The sequence below is a fragment of the Cebidichthys violaceus genome, unplaced genomic scaffold (genome assembly GCF_023349555.1).
Source record: "Cebidichthys violaceus isolate CVI_PGR_0920_01 unplaced genomic scaffold, fCebVio1.0.p SCAF_160, whole genome shotgun sequence".
NCBI lineage: Eukaryota > Metazoa > Chordata > Actinopteri > Perciformes > Stichaeidae > Cebidichthys > Cebidichthys violaceus.
This window is the reverse complement of record NW_027176330.1, coordinates 222,685-228,641: the sequence shown is the minus strand read 5'-3', so window position 1 is coordinate 228,641 and position 5,957 is coordinate 222,685. Positions and strand designations below refer to the sequence as shown.

General features: G+C 43.0%; 1 long non-coding RNA gene across 1 annotated transcript; it reads right to left on the bottom strand.

The window, feature by feature from the left end:
• Positions 1-245: 245 nt before the first annotated feature.
• Positions 246-5,354, bottom strand: LOC137873346 (uncharacterized). The gene is made up of 3 exons (XR_011103192.1): positions 5,249-5,354; positions 1,805-1,843; positions 246-405 (listed from the first exon to the last, which is right to left on the bottom strand). It is a non-coding gene; the product is annotated as an uncharacterized lncRNA (long non-coding RNA).
• Between the last annotated feature and the right edge of the window lie 603 nt (positions 5,355-5,957).

Genomic DNA, 5,957 nt, shown 5'->3' with positions numbered 1-5,957 from the left:
TAGCACCCCTCTCCTGAAAAAGCTGAACATTTTCATATTTGAACGGTTTCTGTAGCTTAAGAAATGTGGACGTTATTAAGTGCCAAAATACGTACGGAAGAAATAGTTGAAGAATAAAGATTCGAAGAACAATACTTGGAATGCTGAATCAGCATTCCAACAATGACGTTTTCAAACATTTTGTCATCTAAACTATGCCTTTTCCTCTGCACAGTTTCATTTGCATTTTAAGACCAACCGTCTAATTATTCTTACAAATTGCTGGCAGTTACACCATCAAAAACCTGTGCTGCAGCATTTTTGCAGAGAGTCCTACCTTTGCTGTTTTCATCTTCTCCCGTCTCCTCCTCTTCCACTTCCTCCACGTCCTCCATATCTGCTGGGTCCATCTCAGCCTGGTCTTTGCTGCTCGGGGGGCAAACAAAAGCAGACACTGTCTGAATGTGCAGAATCAACACCAGACACCATCTACTTCTGGAACCTTTAGATCAGGGGTATTCAATTAACATCCCAAAAGGTCCAGATTGCGAAAATCTCTCCACACACACACACACACACACACACACACACACACACACACACACACACACACACAGACAGAGATAGCACCAGGATAAGAAACAATAGCTGCATCCCTACTTGCATGCCCAGCTCAAGGGCACAATGGTTTGTAATTAAGTTAAGAGGAAGAAGAGTTCAATATTAGGGCTGGGTATCATTTTTTTTTTTTTTTTTTTTTTAAAATAACACCAGCACCTATACCAGAACCCTTAAAGCGATACTGATAACAGAGTGCTTGATTCTCTACCCTTCATGTGAATGGAACCTGTGTGTGTGCTCCACAAGCTAGCTAATTGCTGCCGCTCTGCACACCACTCGTTAACCCCCAGACCCATCTTGTTCCTGCCCAGGGTAAAACTGTTAGATGTCAGCGCTGTAGCCGTTGTTAGCTCTGCATTGCCAATGGTTGATGTTGAGAGCCGTGTGCAGGCAATCTCGACTGTATGAGTTGTAGCTGCTGCAGTAGTGGGTCAATCATAAGTCGCATTAAATCACACAACACTTACCATTATCAGTCATTTTTTTCCAGCACAAGAAGGATTGATTGCAGATTGATTGATTGAACTGGATAAGTTTTGATACTACTTACTGTAGCACTGGGTTCTTTCGGTCGACCTTACAAAAAGGGTATCGTACCCGTACCCAGTCCTATCAAACAATATACAACTCTCAGCTGTTTAACCAGCAGTAATCAAAACTGAGTTGTTCTTTTTTTTACCCATGATGCTACTCCTAGCACTGAAACATGGTGCCCTACTTAAAGATGCCGTGCAGGAGAGAGCGCAATACTGAATATGACAGCTTCACCAGCATGGCGTCTCATCCTCCTGTCAGTCTACATCACAAAATAAAAAAAGAGCGAGTGTGAAGAAGATGGTATCCATCCCTGTGTTGTGTGACAACCACTTGAGCGTCAGACCTGATGGGAGGAAGTTAAGGTCATAAACTCCAATGTTGTGAGGTGTCTTTAATACATGCGTGCGTTCAGTGCGTCAGGGAGCATTCTGGGGACAGCGTGGCATCCCAAACAGCCCTAGTCTTAGTAAACAACCGTTTACATTAGGGCTGATCGAGGGATTTATTGGTTTGATCCTGTTGTACATCTGACCTCGCCCAAATCGGTGATATCACAGCAGGAGGTGCTTTCCCTTAAACTGTCACAGACCCTGTGGCTAACTTCAGGCCCCACAGGCCTCAGACCAGCAGAGGAGACGAGCATAGCACTGGTAGATGATGCACTTACTTGTCGATGTCTGCCATTTTAGCTGAGTCTTGAGTGATGCTAGAGAGAAAGATAGAGAGAAGAAAAGGTAATTAGTTTAGAAATACTGGAGGACACATGATTGTCTCCAGATTTGGGTCAAACGGCATTTGCAAATAAGTCCTCATGTGAATACCAAGATGGTACAGGGGAGGATGTTAAAGTTAGCAACACTTGATGGATGACAGTTAAGACAGCTACATAAGTTTTTTGTCTATTCCTGATTCTTGATAGCGTTTGACACCAGTTATTGAGGCAGGCTTATGTTTGATTTGTACAGAGCCCTCAGTGTGTTACACTTTACATTTAGGTACATGGTGATCCAGTCCCTTTCTGCACCAGGTCAAATAGAAATAAAATGGAAAAAGAGCATTGCAAGTCATCCCACTCCCGCAAAATACTACTGTGTGCGCACTACCGCCATCTAAGAGGAAATGCATAAAAAAGGAACCCTATGCAGCAGTCAACAACACTGAACCGACAGCCTGCATCCCATGAAAGACCACAAGCAAAAGCAGGATACTCATTGAGATCGTTTCAACACTGTTGTTGGTATATCGTCATACCTGTGACACAAACATTACTTCAAATGTATGCAGCACAACATTTGTATTATTTTGTATTTAAATCTGTTGGTACAAAGAGTTTGTTTTCTGTTATGATTTTAGTTACCCAACATTATGGATATCGATAATCTGAACCAGTTTCCTCCACATGTACATTAAACATCAAGAGAAATTAAAATATATTTGAACTTGTTTATTTAGTATTTGATTTCATTCTTGTAGGTTGCTTAATCAAGTATTTTACTTTATGTATTCCATCATTAGACAGGACGACAGGTAGTACAGGTGAGAGGAAAGTACGGAAAGAGGTAGTCTGGAACCATTTTATTAAGATGTAATTCCACATAATTCTGCAAAATAAAACTTGTGCATTTTAAGCAACGCTGTTGGAAAAAATCCTTGGGTAAACAATGAGGTCGATTAACACTTTCTACATCATTTTACAGTAATTTTTAAGCAAAATGTCTAATTAATATTAACTTTATGTTATTGGAACAAATACCTTTGGATTGACATCACCTATGACTCTGGCAAATATTTATGGACAATTTGATATCTCCTAACATTTTAGACATATATTTTCATCAATAACAGAAATATTCAGTAATTGCAGGTCTACATAAGTTTGATTATTTATTAATTTGCATTGCTCCAACTGCCAGTCCCCAAAAAAAAAAAAAAATCACCTGCAGCAAATGTTAGTCATTTCAATAGGGTCCAGACTATGGCAAAGGTCCCAAGTCCTGGTCTTTGACTGCCATTTTCCTGCTGGTTTGGCATCTTATCAAGCCGCTAACTGTGTTCACCTGTCACCCCAGAGGTAAACAGGCCTCTATTAGATAGCGGCACTTTAACAACAGCGCCTCTCTGCGTCCTTAGGCCCAGAACTTAGAATCTCTCGAATCACACATGATCAGAAAAATCAGCCGCTGAGCTGCAACCGTTTTCACAGAGAGCTAACAATTTACACCAAAATCAAGAAAATGACCAATATCCTTTCTGAAAAGCATTCATATCATCACCATCTCACTATACATTAGCTGGCCTACATTCATCTAATACAACATTATTCAGCTACAGCACTGTGACAGTTCGCTCAGCTCAGTACAAAGTGGCAGATCAAACCGTTTCTTCTCTCCATAAGGGGATAACGGATAAAGAGAGCAGGCTGTGTGTTGACTCTGATTTGTGACTTTAATCGTGTCCCCATTCTTCCACAGAAAACTGAATTCTGTCATTTATCTAATATGGAAATGCACTTTAAAGCTCTCACTATTTAGTCAACAATACTGCAAATGATCAAAAGGCACATGTGCCCCATATCACACCAATATCTAAATTAAGACAACACCCACCACAACAGCCATCTTGTATTCTCTTTTATGCCAAATTATTTCCGGGAAAGTACTGTATAAAGCTTTTAGCAGTAGCACACATTTTTAAATATACTGTTGCGTAAAATGTGATGCTAGCATATTTCAAATTGGGATCAATACTTTGCTTTTTCATGGTCAAACATAATTGCAGGAAAACGAGGTAATCCACTAATGTAGATAGGTCAAGAGTACATTTGTGCCATGTTTCTGAAAGTTCCTAGAACACCTGTGCATGGTTAAGTGTTTCCATGCAACATTATGTCATCTCATTACAATAAATATCATCAGTGGATAATATTCACATCTGGCCAGTCAAAGTGATGACTCATAAAATGAGGCAGACGATATATGTATTACTGCTTTAATAAGTCCCGTTTAGTTTGGAAACTGCCAAGCATGTACAGATATACCGTGTAATCATCTCACCCCTGTCACAAAAACCAAATAGTAATTTTCTCACATCCATGTATTAACAACTTTAACCAGACGTATAACCCCGGTCCTGCAAACAGACCGTCCTTTTAGTTTCTGGGGACTAGTCCTCATTTCCTAATCCTGCCCCAGCGACCACGTGTTGCATGCTCAAGTCTAGCGAACCATCAATGACTGACAAAAAAAAATCTGGGTGGGTGTCCGGCCGCTCAATCTGACGCTTGCATTTTAAAACTTCCATTTGGTCCGAGCGAGCCAGTCGAACCTGTAAAGACGTTTACCGTCCGATGACAAACCACGAACAAACCATGGGTAACCCTAACGAGCAAGCCAACCCCTAGGCTAGTAACCCGGCTAACTTTAGCCGGCCTGCCCGGTCTTGTCACTGCGATGCCTCGATGGGTTCCGGGTACTTAAACTAGCTTATGTGCTACTAGCTTGATGCGCACTACTCGGGCTGAGCAAGTGGGAGGACCAGCTTCAACAGACACGGTGCCGTAGCTAGAAAATATGGGCCAGTATGGAGGAAGCGGTGACAACGCTCCGGTACCATGCTGTAACCAGCTTTCGTTGCGTAACGTTACCGGTTGTCCATTTTAACTGGCGCTTTAACTGTTATCCCTTAAGTCCAAACTCCCATCCACTGCTCCCCGACCGGAATATCATCCTCCAACAAATAAGGTCAAGTCCGAAAAATACAAGAAATAAGACACGTGTCAACAAATTCGGAAAACCGTTGACAATTACGACATTTGCGCGACGTCGTGTCCTTTCTATCAATGCAATGATTGTCATACCAATCCAGGGGACACGGACACGCACGATAATCGTTGTTTCATTATTTTCTTTATCGCGTGCAGCGTTAACACACATCATGGTGGAGCCAGTCTCAATGGCTGCTGCCGCTGTCTGCTTCGACTAGCTTTAGCAAAGCGGAGCGGTCCTCTCTCTGCCGCCGTTAATTCAAGCAGCGGAATTGAAATTCAACTTCTGAAACGACGCGCAAGCTCGGGGCGTTGGCGACGAAGCCATATCCGAGTCCTGTCCCTTACCTTCGCGTTCTGGCCGGAGGACTGGACTGATGAAGCGGCGCTGCGCAGTGAAGAGGTCCCGGGGAAGAAAGACTCCGCTCCGATGGCGGTAAAAGGGAGAGAGATCCCGCCGCCTGCGCTCATATACATCCGACGTCATCACGTAAACCGGCAGTCGCCGAGGCAACGCTGCTCGTGGGAGGGGCGGCGGCGAGGGTGCCCCTATTGGGGGGAGCATGGGCTGGTGGATCATCATCAGCACCACCATGATCCTCTTCCTCTCATCGCTGAACGCTCCTCTTCCTCACCTCATTCATTCGTATCATTATAACCATCTTTTCTTCCTTCCTCATCATCAATTCCCTCACCATTTCATTCTTAATCATCATCATCATCTTGTTCAGGGTCGTGATCGTCTCACCATCATTGCAATATTGTCATCAGCACCAGCGGCTCGATCATCTTCATAATCCACCTTCTCCTCAGGCAGCAGCGCAGTCATCTTCACCCTCATCACCATAGCTGATACAAAACCTCACCCTCATCATCCTCACTGTCACCCTGATTGTCAGAGCTATCATCCTCATTGTCACTTTCATCAGCAAAAGCAGCATGATCTTTATCAACATCACAATCATCACTATTTTAATCTTCCTCAGCCATCATCATCATGTGACATATTATTGCAATAACACCCCCCCTTCCCTTTAACTACTTGAACCATCATGTT